Source organism: Schistocerca piceifrons, chromosome 5 (genome assembly GCF_021461385.2).
Source record: "Schistocerca piceifrons isolate TAMUIC-IGC-003096 chromosome 5, iqSchPice1.1, whole genome shotgun sequence".
Taxonomy (NCBI): domain Eukaryota; kingdom Metazoa; phylum Arthropoda; class Insecta; order Orthoptera; family Acrididae; genus Schistocerca; species Schistocerca piceifrons.
In genome coordinates, this window is record NC_060142.1 from 67,546,556 (window position 1) to 67,569,573 (window position 23,018).

A 23,018-nucleotide genomic window follows, 5' to 3' on the forward strand; every position below is an offset into this window, starting at 1 on the left:
TACAGCTAGAGGTGATTGTTGTGGGTACTGATTTCTCAGGATCTATGCACGCAAATTGCGTGAAAATGTAATCACGTGTCAGTTCTGGTATAATATATTTGTCCAATGAATATCCATTTATCATATGCATTTCTTCTTGGTGCAGCAGTTGTAATGGCCAGTAGCGTATAAACAACGAAAATCCTGCAGCGCACAATATGAACATCGTTCCAATACAGCTGGTTCGGCCCAGGTACAAAAGCTTATTTATAAGCATCCTGTACAACATTAAATTCTGCAGAGTGGACGATTTGCCTGCTGAGACGAAGTGCACCAAACGTGCTATTAGGCAAGTGTAGCACTTGTGTAAAGGTTCCAGTCAGTTTAAAGGGATGATATGTTGCTCTCAGCGATACTGTTCATTAAGGTAGTTCTTTTCCTGGTCCAGTTCCAGATTCATAATTTGTCACCGCAAACAAGTAAGTGCGCTGTGATTCGATCATCTAGTAATGGTGACAATAAGGGCTGGCTTGCAGTGGCTGCTTAGTTCTATGATGTATCCGGTCTAGGGATGTTCCGATTGACGACGTCGCACCACGTGGTACTTACTTCGATAGGTACGATGGCGATGGAGACATTGTTACAAATATTTTTCCACTTTTTCTTCTTGGATATTTCGCCTCGAGGTGGTTTTGCGAAAGCTCTGCGGTTAGTGGTGCGTAGATTTTCTTGGTGGCGAATTGCTTCCTATCAAAGTGAATGTAAATGAATTCTATCAAGTGTGTGTGTGCGTAGTCTAGCTGTGCATTCCTATGGTTGAGACTGCGTGGCTCGCTGCTGTCCGCATTTCCCCAAAGTTTCAAATAGGCGTTGCGTTTTTCCCGGCCTGTTTGCGTGCATTATTTTTGAGGCCCGATTCAGAAACACGGCATTACTGAGTGACTGGACGTGTTTGGTGCGCCATTTTCCCCTCTTCCCCTCTGGCGTTGCCGTGTTGAAGGAAAGTTTAAAAACGTACCGCGACAGCCAATATTTTGTGCGCAGCCTCTGACGCTATCGGTTTTACAGCATCTGAGGTGTTGATTTTAGTTAAGACGTAGGCATTAACTAAAACGTAAGCATTAATATACAGCACTTTCGTAAACGATAGCTGCCCGAATGTTGTTCTCCCGGAGCATGCCACGAATGGCCTGTGGCTTATTTAACCAGTTAGTTGTAACCAATTCGAGTGGATTCTGCATTGAGTATATGCCGAGTTGAAATGTTCCAGCGCTTTCCTAGAGCCATTTCGTGTCTACTTTGATGTCATATGGTCCCAGATGGATTATTTTACATTTTTAAAGATTATATATTGCCTTGAGCTAGTTCGAGTCTACTTTGATGGCATATGGGCCCAGATGAATTATTTTACACTTTTGAAAGTTATACATTCTGCAGTAAAAAGTTGTAAATTTTGAGAGAATGTTTCGGATTTCGTCCATTTCCTCATTTCCATTTATAATTACACTTTTTTATGTCGTCTCTATAGGGATGACATATAGTTTTAACGTTAAATACTGATCGTCCATTTAATGTCGTATGCAGATTTCGAATGATCTGAATGGACGCCGTTAACTGAGCGTTAATCTTCATCCTCCAAAAGGTTCCACATCTGATTTTCGAGTTGTCTGTAAAAATCTGTCGTCAAAACTCGTTGTCCGCAATGTCCTCATTAAAAGTTATGATTGATCCTCTCAAATGCTTTATTGAAATATAGAAACACTAACGCGAGCTGGGACTTATATTTCCACGTTAAATTAGTAATCCATACATATATATTATAAATAAGGATCTACGCACGAGTTTGTATGTATGTGGTTGTGCATATGTTTCACATCTCCTCCTAAATCTCTTGACCGGTTTCAACCACACTTGGTACACGTGCACCTTACTGTCAGGCAGCACTAGATGTTGCGGTAAGAACCACCTACCAATCACACTTCAGGAGATATGACGTCATAAACACTGAGACCCAAGAAAAACTTACACATTGAGCATGATGTTTAAATTTATTCCCTCTTTTCTACTATCTCTGTTCGCAACACTTTTTGCAGACAATATCCCATGTCGCGGATTGTACGCAATTAAATATATCATTGTACGATACAGAGTTTAAGAGTTATGAAGTCATAAACACTGACGTGTGTGAAACAACCCTGCATCATCGATGAAGTTTTAATATACAGGGTGATTCAAAAAGAATACCACAACTTTAAAAATGTGTATTTAATGAAAGAAACATAATATAACCTTCAGTTATACATCATTACAAAGAGTATTTAAAAAGGTTTTTTTTCACTCAAAAACAAGTTCAGAGATGTTCAATATGGCCCCCTCCAGACACTCGAGCAATATCAACCCGATACTCCAACTCGTTCCACACTCTCTGCAGCATACCAGGCGTAACAGTTTGGATAGCTGCTGTTATTTCTCGTTTCAAATCATCAATGGTGGCTGGGAGAGGTGGCTGAAACACCATATCCTTAACATACTCCCATAAGAAAAAATCGCAGGGGGCAAAATCAGGGCTTCTTGGAGGCCAGTGATGAAGTACTCTGTCACAGGCTGCCTGGCGTCCGGTCCATCGCCTCGGGTAGTTGACGTTCAGGTAGTTACGGGCAGATAAGTGCCAATGTGGTGTCGCTCCATCCTGCTGAAATATGAATTGTTGTGCTTCTTGTTCGAGCTGAGGGAACAGCCAATTCTCTAACATCTCCAGATACTGTAGTCCAGTTACAGTAGCACCTTCGAAGAAAAAGGGACCAAAAACTTTATTGGCTGAAATGGCACAGAAAACGTTCACCCTAGGCGAGTCACGTTCATACTGAGTTGTTTCACGCGGATTCTCAGTGCCCCATGTACAGACATTGTGACGGTTGGCTTTCCTGTTAGTGTGGAAAGTTGCTTCATCACTAAACACAATCTTTGAAACGAAAGATTCATCTATTTCCATTTGAGCAAGGATAAAATCACAGAAATCGATTCTTTTAATCTTAACAGCTGCAGACAGTGCTTGAACCAATTTCAGACGATAAGGTTTCATAACTAACCTTTTCGTAGGACTCTCCATACAGTTGATTGTGGAATTTGCAGCTCTCTGCTAGCTCTACGAGTCGATTTTCCTGGGCTGCGAACAAATGCTTGCTGGATGCGTGCTACAAAAAAATGGTTCAAATGGCTCTGAGCACTATGGGACTTAACATCGTAGGTCATCAGTCCCCTAGAACTTAGAACTACTTAAACCTAACTAACCTAAGGACATCACACAACACCCAGCCAACACGAAGCAGAGAAAATCCCTGACCCCGCCAGGAATCGAACCCGGGAACCCGGGCGTGGGAAGCGAGAACGCTATCGCACGACCACGAGATGCGGGCAATGATGCGTGCTACATTTTCATCACTCGTTCTCGGCCGTCCAGAACTTTTCCCTTTGCACAAACACCCATTCTCTGTAAACTGTTTATACCAACGTTTAATACACCACCTATCAGGAGGTTTAACACCATACTTCGTTCGAAATGCACGCTGAACAACTGTCGTCGATTCACTTCTGCCGTACTCAATAACACAAAAAGCTTTCTGTTGAGCGGTCGCCATCTTAGCATCAACTGACGCTGACGCCTAGTCAACAGCGCCTCAAGCGAACAAATGTACAACTAAATGAAACTTTATAACTCCCTTAATTCGCCGACAGATAGTGCTTAGCTCTGCCTTTTGTCGTTGCAGAGTTTTAAATTCCTAAAGTTGTGGTATTCTTTTTGAATCACCCTGTACTTATTCTTTGCTACTAAGACAGTCCCCACAGTCTGGTCAACTTAAGGAAATCCCTGACAGCTGGCAGTGCTCTTGGCAGCTTTCACCTGCGAAGAGCAAACGGCCGCAGGACAAAATGATAGCCGTCTATAGAGCTTTGCAGGGTCTTTGCTATAGACACGTTTACAAAATCGCGTTGTAGACACCCAAAGCAGCTGCGCACAGAGTGCAGAAACTCTCAGGGATCACGTTTCTCAATCTAGATATTGTACTTCAACATTTGTACGTTATGCATATTTCTTTATATGTCAGTTTCGTAATTTCAAAGCTGCTTTCACGAATAGTTGGAAATGAAATTTTCTCGATACTCCACCACAACACAGTTTACTTTTTGTTTTCATTTCTAACAGAAAATTGGCAAAGTAAATACCCGGGCAATGCTGGTTTTGTCAGCTAGTATTTAGATATCCACTCGTGGTATAGGGCATCGATCGTCCAATTGGAGCACTTGTTGGATAGGGCCCCATCACATTTTTAGGAATCAGTCTATTAAGCGTGTTGATATTTTAAAATCTGCATTTAGGAGTGTTACTGGTCTAAAATCTTGTAACCTATATTTTATGAATGTTTTTGCGACTCGTCCCACCATTCTCTCAATAAATGCAGGTGGGAGGCGCTTATCTGTTGGCAGTCAACCATATGCACCCGTCATCTCAGTAACGAAGAATACAATTCCATAGAGTGGATATCTGGCCCAGCTGCTTTTCATCGCTGTGCATCCTTAATCGTAATTTTTATTTCCTGACGAGTTACATTTTTTAAAAGTTTGGAATAAAATCAGCGAGCCAACTGCACGTTTATTTTTTATATCAAATACCACGATCGGTTCCGTGCCGCAAGGCCACTGTGCAGTCGTTACGCGTCAGTCGGCCTGAGAGGAAACAGCCATTGGACAGTGGCCTTGAGTGCCGGAACCGTTTCTGATACACTCCTGGAAATTGAAATAAGAACACCGTGAATTCATTGTCCCAGGAAGGGGAAACTTCATTGACACATTCCTGGGGTCAGATACATCACATGATCACACTGACAGAACCACAGGCACATAGACACAGGCAACAGAGCATGCACAATGTCGGCACTAGTACAGTGTATATCCACCTTTCGCAGCAATGCAGGCTGCTATTCTCCCATGGAGACGATCGTAGAGATGCTGGATGTAGGCCTGTGGAACGGCTTGCCATGCCATTTCCACCTGGCGCCTCAGTTGGACCAGCGTTCGTGCTGGACGTGCAGACCGCGTGAGACGACGCTTCATCCAGTCCCAAACATGCTCAATGGGGGACAGATCCGGAGATCTTGCTGGCCAGGATAGTTGACTTACACCTTCTAGAGCACGTTGGGTGGCACGGGATACATGCGGACGTGCATTGTCCTGTTGGAACAGCAAGTTCCCTTGCCGGTCTAAGAATGGTAGAACGATGGGTTCGATGACGGTTTGGATGTACCGTGCACTATTCAGTGTCCCCTCGACGATCACCAGTGGTGTACGGCCAGTGTAGGAGATCGCTCCCCTCACCATGATGCCGGGTGTTGGCCCTGTGTGCCTCGGTCGTATGCAGTCCTGATTGTGGCGCTCACCTGCACGGCGCCAAACACGCATACGACCATCATTGGCACCAAGGCAGATGCGACTCTCATCGCTGAAGACGACACGTCTCCATTCGTCCCTCCATTCACGCCTGTCGCGACGCCACTGGAGGCGGGCTGCACGATGTTGGGGCGTGAGCGGAAGACGGCCTAACGGTGTGCGGGACCGTAACCCAGCTTCATGGAGACGGTTGCGAATGGTCCTCGCCGATACCCCAGGAGCAACAGTGTCCCTAATTTGCTGGGAAGTGGCGGTGCGGTCCCCTACGGCACTGCGTAGGATCCTACGGTCTTGGCGTGCATCCGTGCGTCGCTGCGGTCCGGTCCCAGGTCGACGGGCACGTGCACCTTCCGCCGACCACTGGCGACAACATCGATGTACTGTGGAGACCTCACGCCCCACGTGTTGAGCAATTCAGCGGTACGTCCACCCGGCCTCCCGCATGCCCACTATACGCCCTCGCTCAAAGTCCGCCAACTGCACATACGGTTCACGTCCACGCTGTCGCGGCATGCTACCAGTGTTAAAGACTGCGATGGAGCTCCGTATGCCACGGCAAACTGGCTGACACTGACGGTGGCGGTGCACAAATGCTGCGCAGCTAGCGCCATTCGACGGCCAACACCGCGGTTCCTGGTGTGTCCGCTGTGCCGTGCGTGTGATCATTGCTTGTACAGCCCTCTCGCAGTGTCCGGAGCAAGTATGGTGGGTCTGACACACCGGTGTCAATGTGTTCTTTTTCCATTTCCAGGAGTGTATTTGCAATTAAAAGTAAAGTGCAACTGGTGTTGTCATTTTATTCCAAACCAATACTACAGTCTCGAAACATGCTTCGTATGTTGGACAAAAAAGTTTTTAGAATTTCTCCTTGTCTGCCGGATTTAGTGTGGTGGGGATATTCTATAGAAGTTGCTCACTGTCCTCCAAGCCCATATCTTGTTCTGCGTAAAGTTCATTGTACTATTTCTCTACGTAACATTTGATGGCAAACTGGGTGTTATACCAGGTGTAACATAATTATTGTCGTTAATGCATACAGTTGAAAGACACGGTACAATAAGGAAGAAATCTCAGTAAACATAGGTCTACAAACGAACTGTTTGCGAGATATTTGCAACTTTGTGGTTACCAGCCCCCACTGACTCGATTCTGTGTAAACGTCATACCAGCTTGGAGAAGGTAACAATAATATGCAACATTATGAAAAGTTATCAGAGATACTTTGGTATAAAAAATGGTTCAAATGGCTCTAAGCTCTATGGGACTTAACATCTGAGGTCATCAGACCCCTAGACTTAGAACTACTTAAACCTAACTAACCTAAGGACATCACACACATCCATGCCCGAGGCAGGATTCGAACTTGCGACCGTAGCAGCCACGTGGTTCCGGACTGAAGCGCCTAGAACCGCTCGACCACAGCGGCCGGCTGCCTTTGGTAGAAGTGGGCATGTTCTGAATGAGCACGACAGCAGTGACATGGTTGTACCAATAGTTAAAAGAGGCGTTCAAAGTGTCGTGTTTGTACCCGTATGCAAACCTGTACCCATCGCCGCAATGAGATTCGAATACTTTCAGATACGCCTGGATTATTTCGAAATTCTTCACAAGCATTGACAAATCTCTACTCCATGTTTCAACCGTGTAGACCGGAGTGGTTTATACTACACCTTGAAAGTATCCCCAAACACAGAAATCCATCGCGTTCAGATCAGGTGATCCTGGAGGCCACGGTACCACTCCTCCAAGCCCAGTCCATCTTTGACCACATCGGGACGTTAGATGTCGTCTTACCACAGCAGCAAAATGTGACTGTCCTCCAACGTGCACGTGCTACGATGACGCCCGCTCTAAGGGAAAATTCTCGAGCAATCCCGCAAGATGATGCTGCATAAACCGAAGGTAATTCCGTCCACTGTGTCTGTTTCGCAACATGTGCAGCCCAATAAGACGATCACCTAGTACCCCTAACCTCACATTCAATGAGAAATATCGCTGATGTGGACCATATTGCGCTGATGTGAGAAATGTGATATTTAAACACACCAATCTGGATCTCTAAGTAGAATTTTATGAAACGCACGGTTGCCTACAGCTTGTTACATCCACTGACAGAACGTTGATCTAGGACCAAAGTCCATCCCAATAAGACATTGAACGCGTTAAAGATGGTGTGGGTAATGTCGCAATGCATTGATCTCCATACACTATTGTGGTACATTGCAGGAACCTGTGTTGTAACTATCCTGCTAAAATGCCTAGAAAGTTTTCCACTATTTCCAGCACAACGACTTGGAGCACAGGTGCAATTCGTGCAGGCGCAGCTGCTCACACAGCACATGTAAAATTCCCAATTTCTCGGAGGCGCTGATGCACCCCTCGTAAACCTCTGTTTTTCTAGTTGCCTTAGGACAGGGTATGCTTCTTGGTACAAGCGTGCAGCCTCCAGTACAATGCCGTTAGCCCAAAAAACATAAAATGCAAATTTGCATTGTTCTCGTTACTGTAATTTTCCATGTTACCATTAACAACATAGCTGACGCTCTGCAAAGAACTGACATGAGCAGCACTGTGACTGTGTGCTATAATGTCGTATCCAATCTGTTTACAACTTCACATCTCGAAAAAGTAAACAAAAACTACACCACGGACCGGCATGCTGTGTTAGCACACGATCACGTCAGGAGTGAATGGTAACCACAAAGTTGCAATTTTCGCTTCTACTTTCAACTGTATATGCTTACACAATTAATTACGATGCATCCTGTATACGAGGTGCATTCAAGTTCTACGGCCTCCGATTTTTTTTCTCCGGACTGGAAAGAGATAGAAACATGCGCATTGTTTTAAAATGAGGCCGCGTTCACTGTCAATACGTCCCAGAGATGGCAGCACCGTACGGCAGATGGAAATTTTACCGCCAGCGGCGAGAATGAGAACTGTTTTAAATACTTAAAATGGCGACATTTTCCTTACTTGAACAGCGTGCAGTCATTCGTTTTCTGAATTTGCGTGGTGTGAAACCAATTGAAATTCATCGACAGATGAAGGAGACATGTGGTGATGGGGTTATGGATGTGTCGAAAGTGCGTTTATGGGTGTGACAGTTTAATGAAGGCAGAACATCATGTGACAACAAACTGAAACAACCTCTGGCTCGCACAAGGCGGTCTGACGACATGATCGAGAAAGTGGAGAGAATTGTTTTGGTGGATCACCGAATGACTGTTGAACAGATCGCCTCCAGAGCTGGCATTTCTGTGGATTCTGTGCACACACTCCTGCATGACGACCTGAAAATGCGAAAAGTGTCATCCAGGTGGGTGCCACGAATGCTGACGGACGACCACACGGCTGCCCGTGTGGCATGTTGCCAAGAAATGTTGACGCGCAACGACAGCATGAATGGGACTTTCTTTTCGTCGGTTGTGACAATGGATGAGACGTGGATGCCATTTTTCAATCCAGAAACAAAGCACCAGTCAGCTCAATGGAAGCACACAGATTCACCGCCACCAAAAAAATTTCGGGTAACCACCAGTGCTGAAAAAATGATGATGCCCATGTTCTGGGACAGCGAGGACGTAATCCTTACCCATTGCGTTCTAAAGGGCACTACGGTAACAGGTGCATCCTACGAAAATGTTTTGAAGAACAAATTCCTTCCTGCACTGCAACAAAAACGTCCGGGAAGGGCTGCACGTGAGCTGTTTCACCGAGACAACGCACCTGAACATCGAGCTAACGTTACGCAACAGTTTCTTCGTGATAACAACTTTGAAATGATTCTTCATGCTCCCTACTCACCTGACCTGGCTCCTAGTGACTTTTGGCTTTTTCCAACAATGAAAGATACTCTCCGTGGCCGCACATTCACCAGCCGTGCTGATATTGCCTCAGCGATTTTCCAGTGGTCAAAACAGACTCCTAAAGAAACCTTCGCCGCTGCCATGGAATCATGGCGTCAGCGTTGTGAAAAATGTGTACGTCTGCAGGGCGATTACGTCGAGAAGTTACGCCAGTTTCATCGATTTCGGGTGAGTAGTTAATTAGAAAAAAAATCGGAGGCCTTTGAACTTGAACGCACCTCGTACCATACTTTCTTCGTTTTTCAAATGTTTGATTGTCTTCTGCTTGCTTCGTCTTATTTCCTTGACGATGTGGAATAGCTGAGTGCGTTATGCGCAGTGTCGTCAGTTTCCTGACCTTATTCACTTTTCGCCTAACGTTCTTCGAGTCAGTTTTATTCGTTTTACATCCAATAAATGTTTAATCTGGCTGAAGTGGTTACTATGTAAGTCACGCAAGCAGCTGTTGAAATGGAGTTCGGACTGTGCGTGTCCTTAACGTAGCTATCCAGGTTCCATCTGAATGATTTGCTAAGATTTTACAAATAGACAGAAATGTGTGTTCCAGTTATACTTTCTTTCTGGAATAATGAATGATGCATTTCCTAAGATGTGGTTTAACGTACTGGACTCATCAGCTAATCCGTTTGTTGTACCTTGATTGAAATCGAACACATCTGAACCAAATTTCGTTGTTTTCTTGTTTCCGTCCTTTTTCGTGCAGTATTGAGGTATTTAACTGACTGTTACCGCGTCCGAGAATGGTTGTTTGCTTCACTTGTCTGATGGTTATATGGTAGGTGACATGATCCGGAATGTTCAAAGGCCAATATTCACAATATGTTGAAAAAAATGGTTCAAATAGCTCTGAGCACTATGGGACTGCACGATCCGTTACAGCCATGCGGATAAGATGCCTGTCATCTCGAGTGCTAGTGATACGAGGCCGTTGGGATCCAGCACGGCGTTCCATATTACCCTCCTGAACCCACCGATTCCATATTGAGCTAACAGTCATTGGATCTCGACCAACGCGAGCAGCAATGTCGCGATACGATAAACCGCAATCGCGATAGTCTACAATCCGACCTTTATCAAAGTCGGAAACGTGATGGTACGCATTTCTCCTCCTTACACGATGTATCACAACAACGTTTCACCAGGCAACGCTGGTGAACTGCTGTTTGTGTGTCAGCACGTCACCACCGGTGCCAACTTCGTGTGAATGCTGTGAAAAAATTAATCATTTGCATATCACAGCATCTTCTTCCTGTCGGTTACATTTCGCGTCTGTAGCACGTCATCTTCGTGGTGTAACAATTTTAATGGCCACTAGTGTAGATATTGCTCTTCAAGTTCGGAAGGACTCGCCAACGTGCTTTTCCCACAACGCTCAACGTTCGAATGCGCTGTCTGTGTGCGATCGGCCTTAGGATGCGGCGGCCCGCCACTCAAGGCGGTCTAACACTGAGGCGTGAGACGGGGAGATGCTTGGTAGGCGTCCGTCAGTGGAACGGCACTGCCAAACTACACACTTACACTGAAGCGCCAAAGAAACTGGTATTGCCATGCGTATTAAAATACAGAGAAATGTAAACAGGCAGAAGACGGAGCTGCGGTCGGCAGGGTCTATATAAGACAACAAGTGTCTGGCGCAGTTATTATATCGGTAACTGAAGCTACAATGACAGTTATCAAGATTTAAGTGAGTTTGAACGTGGTGTAATAGTCGGCGCACGAGCGATGGGACACAGAATCTCCGAGGTAGCGATGAAGTGGGGATTTTCCCATACGACCGTTTCAACGAGTGCACCGTGATATCAGGAATCCGGTAAAATATCAAATCTCTGACATCGCTACGGCCGGAAAAAGGTCCTGCAAGAACAGGACCAACGACGACTGCAGAGAATCATTCAATGTGACAGAAGTGCAACCCTTGTGCAAATATCTGCAGATTGCAATTTCTGGGCCATCAACAAGTGTCAGCGTGCGAACCATTTAACGAAACATCATCGATATGGGTTTTTGGAGCCGAAGGCCCACTCGTGTACCCTTGATGACCCCACGACGCAAAGCTTTACACCTCGCCTGGACCCGTCAACACCTACGCTGGACTGTTGTTGACTGGAAACATGTTGCCTGGTCGTACGAGTCTCGTTTCAAATTGTATCGTGTAGACGGACGTGTACGAGTATGCAGACAGCGTAATGAATCATGTCAGCAATGGATTGTTCAAGCTGGTCGAGGCTCTATGGTGGTGTGGGTGCAGTTGAAGTGATATGGGACCCCCGACACGTCTAGATACGACTCTGAGAGGTGACACGTGCGTAAGCATCCCGCGTCATCATCTGCATTCATTCGTGTCCACTGTGCATTCCGACTGACTAGGGCAATTACAGCAGAAGAATGCGATTCCCCACACGTCGAGAATTGCTACAGAGTGGCTCCAGGAGCACTCTGCTGAGTTTAAACACTTCCCCTGGCCACCAAACCCTCCAGAAATGAGTATTATTGAGCAAATCTGGGATGCCTTGCAAAGTGTTCTTGGAAGAGATCCCCAGCCTCTCGTAATCTTACGGATTTGTGGACAGCCCTGCAGGATTCATGGTGTCAGTTCCCTCCAGCACTACATCAGACATTAGCGGAGTCCATTTCACGTGATGTTGCTGCATTTCTGCGTGGTCTCGGGGGCTCTACACGATATTGGGAGGTGTACCAGTTTCTTTGGTTCTTCAGTTTAATCTAACCGCCATAATCGTCGCGCTAACCGCAACGCGGCTATTGGCGGAATACAAACCACGAAAGGTGTACATGTGGATTTTTTTGAAACCACAATCGCGTAGTACAAAAGTTCAAGCAAATACACTTCTTTATTATACTACCATTCAAATGTCACGTATATGGTATAATATGACCAGCGTTGAAAAAATATACATTTGAAAAAGAAGCAAAAACTGAGCTAGACATGTTTTTTTTTTTTTTTTTTTGGTTTCCAGCATGCATTTTACCGCCTTCTGGTTTTTTCCCAAATTGCACTTACTATCCAAAAAGGAATAAAACAAAAGTCGGAGCTAATCCTACACTGCACAGCCACGTTTACGCTTGCATAAACAGAAAAAGAAGAAAACAAAGAAATCCCTTTCCAGCCTTTTAATGTTATTTCTTTCACTTCTTTTTTTAAGCGATTCAGTAATTTCTATCTCGAGGTCGGCCCGAACTCGTGACTTTATATCTTCGTGTCACGCGCACTTATCACATTTTATTTATTTATTTACTTTATGTTACAAAAAACAACACCAACAGGACCACAAAAATGAAGTAAACTGTTTAATAAACTTAAACATGGTCCGTAGTAGGCTGTAATGTGATTTTTATTTAATCGTGCAATTAGCTAATTTCGACTATGTGTTATTGTCAAGCATCTGTAAAATTTGCGGTAAGGTTCTATGTGACCAAACTGCTGAGGTCATCAGTCCCTAGGCTTACACAGCAATTAAACTAACTTAAACTATCCTACACTAACTTACGCTAAGGACAATACACACACCCATGCCTGAGGGAGGACACTGAAACGTCCCCTTAGAACAATTATACATGACTGTGCTTAAACTGACAAAATATTTTTTAGTGCAACGCAATCTGACTTTCAATAATCCCTACAAAAGAATGGCCCTGACTAACATTAACCTATACCTTTCACAAATCACTTACCTCATGTATTTACCTTAATAGTCATAATATATATAGCAGTTCATGACATCCAGTCTTACAAATTTCAAAACTCCGCCATCTCTCTCCCCACATCCACCACTGCTGGCGGCTCACCTCCAACTGCGCAACGCTACGCGCTATTCGCATCCAGCTGCCCAACACTACAATGGCAGACAACAATGCAAACTAGCCACAGACTGCACACAGCACAGCCAGTGATTTTCATACAGAGCGCTACGTGGCGTTACCAATAATAAAACCTAAACAGCCTACTTACATAGCCCCCATGCTCCCCACAAAAAGTTTTACAAATTGTTTTGGGCAGTGGCCAATACCGATTTGAAAAAAGTTTTCATAATTACAATAACAAAGAAATCAAATGCACACGCTAATTGATACAATGTTGGTCAAAAGCTAAAATTTTCTCAGTCCAGAAAGACAGTCCTGATCATTCATCACAGTAAAATAGCAGTGTTTTTCTCAATGTCTGAGCAGTAAAAGAAAATGCACACGGAAGTAGTGGATTTCCATGCAGTCTTGAAGAAGTAGTGTTGTCCTGCCGACGGAAAGACAGTGCTGACTCTTGACATGCAGACAGGTAATGGGCCACAACAGAGCAAACCCACAGCAGAGTCATTCGAAGTTTTGAAGAATACTGGTAAGTAGGTCATCACAGAGCAGACCCACTGTAGTCCTGGTAGAGATTATGGTATTGGTGGGCCACCAGAGGTGCAGACCCACTGCAGTCCTTGTAGAAATAATGGTATTGGTGGGCCACCAGAGATGCAGACCCACTGTAGTCTTTGTACAGACGGCCAGCAACCATCTGTTGCGACTGTGCAAGTGCACAATCACCATCATAGAGTCTTGCGGACAATATAGCAAGTCCATAAACCACCACTTGTGCACTCACAAAGTTTTTTGGAATTGTCATTAGAACCAGCAATGCTGTTAACCAGTCCCTTGCTGAATTATTAATACACGTGCAAACACTAACAGTCCCTACTTCTCACATATTGTCCATGTACTATGACCAACAGAAATGTGTGCAGTGAAATGTAGCTTACAAGTTACTTAGTTTGATGAAATGGTGTCAATTACAATTTTATAACATAATAATACAATAACAAAGGCACAAAATACATCATTAAAGAACATAAAAATATAGATAACAATTGTAGTAACACAGGCTTTACAAAAGAATAGAAATAAACATATACATCAGAGTTACAGGAATTATGACATAAGTAAATATATAAAATAATGAGAACAGTTTTCGAAACATTAATTTCACACATGAGCATTGAAACAGAACAGAATAAATAATGTCTAAACATCTTTACAATGAAAATAACATATTATTTGAAAAATTCTACAACATGAATCTTATTAGCTAAACACTTAAAGACAGGAAAAAGACAAATACACAAGGGAACACAAACACATAGAGAGATAACACAAGGAAAGGACAGGGTTTGTTTTACTGCAGTATTTTGCAAACAAAACTTTCCTTACTTCTCGGAGATCTCCCTTCGTTCTTCATTATTTCCAAAAAGTCCTATCTATACCTGCTTTCTGTCCTTTTTTCGTATAACTTCTCAATGCATTTCTTCCAATGCATCGCAACTCATTCATTTATATAGTCTACCCCCTCTTAAGCTAACTTAAATCTACTGAGCTCAGATGCTAAACTAAGGGACGAGGCAATGCAGCAGCATAAAACAATTAATACAAACAGCAATGAGAAAAAATGGAAATTGTCACAGCAAGCTGCAGTAAAACTAAATTACCAAGCAATGCAACATTACAACTAATATGAGCCGATGTGCAGCAACAAGAAAAATAAATCAGTAGTAAAACTAGCTTAACAGAGTAACACAAAGTGAAATGTAGTAGCGCTATGCCTGGCAAACAGCCGCAGCAAATGCAATAACTTATATCTAAACATGAGAAAGCTCAAGCAGAAAAAATATTACAGTAAAAATGGCCATGTTTAATACCTATGTCACATCTTAACACTAGAGTGCTGCATCACTGTAACTTGCTCTAGCAGACAAGTTACCAAGTCACTGACAAAAATTATGTATGCAATTCCTGTGAAGTGGAAATGTCTTTTTGTGCTCCCTCATTTTTTTTGGAGTACATCCATCATAAAGTTATTTTTTACTGGATCTGTAGGCATAAAATATTTTTATTAGTATATCTACAAAATTTTATTTTAACCAATGCTGCAGTGCAGCTAGGAACTAGATATTAAACAAAATAGGCAAAGCAAGGCGTGAAACGTCATTTACTAGCCATATTGCATTTCATAATGCAGTAAACAATCTTTCAACTAGCAAGACAATAGACATGAAATGTTTCTCATCATTTCATTTCAGTAAATATCATAAATTAAGAACCCTACAGTGTAATCATGTTTTCAAGTTTGAGGGTGTCGTATTTAAGATGCTTTCTACAAAGGAATGTCAATAGCGAGGATAATGGCCTCTTTTTTTTTCTTCTCCACCTGTGCCTCTGAAAGGCACACACTAATGGCTTTTTTCCAGGTATCTGTCACGCAGCTGGGTGCCCACAACGCATTACTTGAAGGTGGTCACTTAACTTTCTTACCAAAATATTTATGACAGCAGTTTCCACTAAAGTGACAGTCTCATATAAAAATATTTCACAGGTCAAGAATTTGCGTTACAAATCTGTAGAAACAAAATCCTATTGATATAACAGTGTCCAAAAAATTTTCGGCGGCATTGTAATACACTCACGCATTTACATACATTTCATAACTCTTAAAGTACGATTCTTGGTTTCCAACAAACTTTTCCACAAATCTTAGTCCCTAACCGCTACTCATTATTCCTTACCTTATTATACATATACATATCGTTGACACTTCTACAATATTTCATCATAACAGATACATAGCATAATGAAATAACTCATATAGCATCAGCTTATTGATCATAAACATACCACAACAGTATAATACACATAGTCATCGTAATAATAACATCATAACACCTCAGTCAACTCTCAAAATTGTCGTAGCTTCCTCCAATAATTACAAAAAATGAAAAAAAATTCTCTGCTCATGTCAAAAGTGTCATCTGCCTCAAACGTACTTTAAAAATCGTGATCCCATACCAAATATATCATTCAAAGCTCTCATAATATCACAATGGGCCCGGAAAAATAGGAACAGTTCACAAAGTAGAGACAAAATACAATTTCGTAAGTGTGAAGTTATCCAACGGTGTAATTACGTAATCATCTGTCACTGCCGTAGTAAAAAATTTGTCTCTCTCAGTTAAATGATCAGATAGCTGTGTAATTATGTGTTAGAGAAATATGGTACCGATGTGTAAAGTTGTGTAAGCAAATACCATATTAGCTAGGGCTCCTTGTGCTTGCCAAACACATGATACACAAAGTAAGCGTGTACCCCCCCTGTGGATTAATGTAATTATACCCTCAGCAATGGAATGAAATGTATCACGGAAAACTTACTTTGTAATTCAAAAATCTCGAAAAATAAATGGATGAAGTACAAAATTAAGCACTCAAATACGTGTCCTGTAGCGCTAAATGTGCGTCTTGCTATAAGATAATCTCTGTGGAAGTGTCGTAGTTATCGTCCTCTGTAGGCAAAGTTCTGCTGAAGTCAATGTACTTACCTCATCATAAACGAAATTGAAATGCTTTGCATATAGATATCGTAGTTATTACGTACCTTACCGTGATCAAGAAAGTACTATAATGTAACGTATTGTCGTGCTGCGAAAAAGGCTGTCTCATTGTAGCTATACAACAAAAGTTACTACTAGAACATGTTTTATTTTCCAGAATAATTCAGAAAAACTGTGCAAATATAAAACAGAAACACCGCAAAAGCAACAATGTAAATTGTGTCACACATTAATAGCGTCGTGATATAATCGTGTAGCTGCCAAAGAAACCAAATACTAAGTCATCTTTAATCTCACAAAAACTACGTGCTAGCAATAAACAAAAGCTACACTAATTACACAAACTACAAGAAAAAATCAGAAGATGCCAGTGAGGTATCCTCGGCTAAGGGTCGACATATGAAATGTCCCCTTAGAACTATTTATACATGACTGTGCTTAAACTGACACAAAATATTTTTTAGCGCAACGCAATCTGACTTTCAATAATCCCTACAAAAGAATGGCCCTGACTAACATTAACCTATACCTTTCACAAATCACTTACCTCACAAAAATCTTCGTTACTCGAACTACTGCAATACAGCGAGCGCCACTACTGCCAGCTAAATAAAAGATTCAAACTACGGAAGGCACTAACTACTGATAGACATAGTTAGCAAATGAAAGATTTTAATAGAGAACAAACAACGTATTTACCTTAATAGTCATAATATATAAAGCAGTTCATGACATCCAGTCTTGCAAATTTCAAAACTCCGCCATCTCTCTCCCCACATCCACCACTGCTGGCGGCTCACCTCCAACTGCGCAACGCTACGCGCTATTCGCATCCAGCTGCCCAACACTACAATGGCAGACAACAATGCAAACTAGCCACAGACTGCACACAGCACAGCCAGTGATTTTCATACAGAGCGCTACGTGGCGTTACCAATAAGAAAACCTAAACAGCCTACTTACAACACGAACCTCCGACGGTGGGAGCCGCGCGAACCGTGACAAGGCGCTCAAGACCGCACGGCTATCCCTCGCGCACGTGTAAAACCAACATGGAAAAGCGCTACATTGTCTGCATGCATCGCTATATATAAATGACACTTTCCCCACCTCACTTTAATATAAAAGATCACTGCAAAAATTTCTTTCAGCCACATGGTAAATGCTGCTGCTGATGCTGCTGCTGTCAGTTACCATGGGTACCATGCAGTTGTAAGAAATTTCTGCAGTAATTTTTATCTCTATACATGGCAAAGTATGCAGACAATGTAGTAGTGATTTTCCATGTTGGTTTTAAAGGTGCTTGACAATGGCACGTAGTCGAAATTAGCTAACCGCACTAGAGCCTGCTACGGACCATGTTGACGTTTATTAAGCATCTGGAGGCTGTGGAATCCCACAAATACAAAATCTTAAGAAATAAACTGCGACAGAAAATACCGCAAGGGCCGGTTAGCTCAACCGAAACGCCGAAATACCAGGTTCAACATACTGGCAAGTAAGTCACGGTACTGTAGCAGGTGCAAACACTTCCAGTATACAGTGGACATATGTCGGCGGAAGGCGAGTGCGTCTATATCGCACCTCCATCTACAATGTAATGGACATAGTGGCCCAACAGACAAATATCTGTACTTAACTTTGCCCTCGCAAAGACTCGACGCAACAGGACATCATCCGAAAATGCAGTCTCAGAGGATCAAGTTAGTAACGCCAGTTCGCTTCGTGACCATGAGAGGTAAAATTGTGTTGTAGCGTGTCCATGGCGGGACAGCGTCTGCACTGATCCGTGACACATTAGGCGCTCATTGGTGGGTAACGGGTTGTGTGCCACGAGGATGCCACCGCTGTAGTATAACAGGAACTCTAAGATAAAAAGCCACACCGTCTTCGAAGGAATTTGCGACGGTGCTCCTTCAGTACGCGCTATCAGTCAATCCTTCTGCCATGCGTTATAAAAAATTTTGTAGTTGGAAGCTACCTCTGTAGAATATCAGTCCTCAAATAACTGACAGCAATATAAAATTCACGTACGTGTTTTAACTGGAAATTCAATCGACCAACATCAACACACAGATGAAGGCTGCCCAGCCGCAGACAGTAAAATAACCGAGGCCGTGAATGTGTGGATTGAGTGAGACACACAGTCAACACAGTGCGCTGAATAAATAACACAGACGCTTTCGACTGAAAATCGAAATGTCCCAAACCGCCGAGGGCATGTGCAGCCGCAAAAACCTGGTATCGTAAACGAAAAATGTGAGCCTTCCATAAAAATCCATCATGACGCGAAAGGGAAAGATCTGAGCGACGTAATACACCTCTCACAACCTTTAGGTATCCAGGACCAGAACTTTCTGAAGCAGGTTCAGCGTGTTCCACGATTGCTCCTTGTATCTTCTCCACCTTCCAATTAAGTTGGGATGGAGAAAGGTCAATTATGACACCGAAAGACTTATGTCTACCGACTACCGTCGCCCACGAAATGATGGCATTATCAAAACGTCGTAATTTCGTCAATCACCGTTTGTCTTCGTTGATGCGGGCACCAAATATAAGGCGAAAGACAGCCAACAAAGCCTTGAGCAGTGGAATCTCAGCGGGAGAACGGTGCAACATCGTCACGTCATCTGTGTACGCACGCACCGAGATCGTCCCGCCCAAGTGCCGTTCCTGGTTACTGAGGGTCGATATTTCGAAGAAGTGCCTCAAGTGGCAGAGCAGACAACGACTCTGAAAGGTGACTTGACTTCACTGAGAAAAACCACTACGGATGTTAATCGGGCGTGTCAGTTGGCCACTGAGAGCCACCGTAGCTTGGATACCCGTAAGGAAATTAAACAAGGCCCTTCGCGTCAGTTGTGAATCCAACGGCTTTCAACAGCAGCGACACCAAACCATGGCTGACCTGGTTGAACTCCTTGTCGAAAAACGAAAAAAGCCAGAGCACCGTGCACAGAAGTAACAGCAGCCACCGATACGACATCATGACTCCAGCCACTGTTGTCAGAATAGTACGACCGGGAATACAACTGTGACGGTCAGCAACAACTTACTCCAGCGACGCATACAGCCGGTTATGCACCGCCATCGCCACGCTCTTATAAGCAAAACAAGGCAATCGGGCGAAGTTTATCAGTTGCTGCCCGACCAGAAATTTTAGGAATTAACATAATTCTTGCAACTTTAAACGAGTCGGACCCAAATCGACCTCTGTACACTTCCGTTCGAAAGCAACGTAAAGGTAGTATCCAACAAAGGCCAAAAACGCACTTAAAACTGCTTTGGCACATCATTCAACAACGGCGACTTACGAGAAGGCGACCTGACAATAAGATCATAGACATCGTCACATTGAAAAGCATCTAAGGATGCAGCATTTCGAGCAGGTGTAAACTTACGATGAAGAGTCCAACAAACAAATCGTCAGCAAGACAGGCAATATGTCCTCCTGTGCAGTCAAAACATTGCCGTCCTGGAGACGTGATACACGCACGCCGACGACGAGTCTCATGTCGAATAAGTTGATACTGACAACTCACTTCCAAGTAATGTGGTTTGGATCGCGTCCTTAATTCTTCCACGCCTGTCATCTGCAATCTACAGGGCAACCTGATGAGCACTTTCACAAAGATAACGTCAGTAATAAAATTATTACGTCCTCCGAAATTCCCGCGCTCTATCAGCGCAGAATCGTATCGACATTTGCCAGAGACTCGGGTTTGCCAGTTGATCCCAAAACTGTGGAGTATCGCGGAGCTGAACAGGCACTACAGTCTCACGGTTTCCGGATCACCTTGAGAGAAATCCTCCAAGAGCGCCACATTCAGCACACAAGGTGATCAGTTTTGCCGAGTATCGCGTGTGATTTAAGGAAACAGTCATGGAGGAGTGGTCCTTGAAGCTGGCGGGGATGAGCTCGACACCCAAAATCCTACCACGCATCCAAACAGATAAAAAGAGACTGCCAAGCCTACTGATAGAATTAGTAGCAAAATAAATAAATTTGACAAGGCTGGGATATTTGCAGACCGAAACATTTTGCAGTTTCAAGGAACGAACCAAAGCTTGCAGTTCCCTACTGAAATTAAAATATTGAGACTGATCTACAGGACGTGACACACACTTCAAATCACCACATATCGAATGACGCAGCGGACTTTTCCGTATCAAATAAACCACCTCTTCCATATAAAATCGGGAACGGTCCAAAGTTCTTCCGGTACCAGAAGTTGCATAAAGGAGAATCAAGGTCAGACGAAGAATGGTACATCCTGTTCCTTTACTATAACTAAGAACTTCAATCTCTTCAAAGGGAATGCCCTCCCTATAACATAAGCTAGTCCCTGTGGAACATTCAGGAGCCACGTTAAATACAGTGCAAAAACTAGGAAGAGAAAAACGAGTGAACTGAACTTCTTGTGGGAATACACCTGCATAGGCATCATAGATTTTTTAACACAACGATGCGAACCGAACGTTTGGCTCTACCATATTGACATTAAAAGAAAGAAACTTAAAAGCCTGCATACTTTAACAGCAAGAAACAAAATTAAATCTGCTAACCAAATTAATTACGCCATCAATATGAGACAAGGTCAATTGCCGAGTTCAGTCACGAGTCAGAGGGTTCGGGGCTTGAACTCCCATCTCTGGAATCTTTATGCTCTTCTTTTAACGAGCCGTCACTCGCTCTGGTTGAACGTGTTGTTGACAGCAACTACGACGCAATACAGAAACTGGAGTCCGTGATATAGGCAGTTCTTGAACGCTAACCAAAGTAGGTGACAAACAAGGAGCCTCAAAATCCCACTCCGTAGGAATCTTGCATTTCAGATCGACGCACAGGAGAGGGTTCGGGCATCACAGCTTCTGGTTCGACAGGTCTAACTTACAGCCCACCAATCGCCACCACGGAAGTAACAACAATAGTTCGTTCCGACGTCACATAAAAGGGTGACGTGAAGGGAACAGGTAGTTTCAGGGGCTTCTCAACTTGCTGCTGTTAAATCATTCGAATACCAGAAACAACAACGACTTTTCTACCCTTGAGTGGTTCCCAGAGGAGCTAAAACCGCGGGAGGAAAACTTGCAGTAACACTACATACCTCATCAGCTGTTTTCATACCTTGGATCCCATCAGGAATCCAGGACTCAGCACTAAAAGATACATCAAACGACAAAGTTATTCAGGAAGGGGTGGGTGACGAGTGGAAATAACCGTTTTGCCTACGACGTCTCTTATGTTGCACTACGTACACTGCCGGTTTGGCAAAAACAGTTTCAGGACCGTTGTGACAGGCTAAAGGCGGAAAGTCGGAAGTAGCATGCTGCGTGTCCCTCTATTGTTCCATTTCATCCGGTAAAGACGTGGAACCAACCTCGTGAGCAGTAGAAAAGAGAACAGATAACGTCAATTGTCGACGCTGTTCAAATAACAACTCCAATACAAATACCCGAGGCTGGCAATTAGATCTCAGGTGGTCATTTTCGTTGCTCACATAACCTTATACTCTGAAGCTCCAAAGAAAATGTTACAGGCATGCGTAATCAAATATGGAGATTTTTAAACAGGCACACTACGGCGTTCGGTTGGCAACGCCTATTTAAGACAACAAGTGTCTGGCGCAGTTTTTAGATCGGTTACTACCACTGCATTGGCAGGTTATCAAGATTTAAGTGAGTTTCAACGTGGTGTTATAGTCTGAGCACGAACGATGGGGCACAGCATTTCCGAGGTAACGATGAAGTGGGGATTTTCCCGTTAGACCATTTCACGAGTGTACCGTGAATATTCTGAATCCGGTAAAACATCAAACCTCCGACGTCGCTGTGAAAAAAGATCCTGCAAGAACGGGACCAACGACGACTGAAGAGAATTGTTCAACGTGACAGAAGTGCAACCCTTCCGCAAATTGCTGGGTCATCAACAAGTGTCATCGAGCGAACCATTCAACGAAACATCGTCGTTTGTGGGCTTCTGGAGCCGAAGGCCCACTCGTGTACCCTTGATGACTCCACGACACAGAGTTTTACACCTCGCCTAGGGTCGTCAACACCGACATTGGACTGTTGATGACTGGAAACATGTTGCCTGGTCGGATGAGTCTCGTTTCAAATTGTATCGAACTGGTGGACGTGTACGGATCTGGACACAACCTCATGAATCAAAAAAATGTTCAAATGTGTGTGAAACCTTATGGGACTTAACTGTTAAGGTCATCAGTCCCTAAGCTTACACACTACTTAACCTAAATTATCCTAAGGAGAAACACACACACCCATGCCCGGGGGAGGACTCGAACCTCCGCCGGGACCAGCCGCACAGTCCATGACTGCAGCGCCTTAG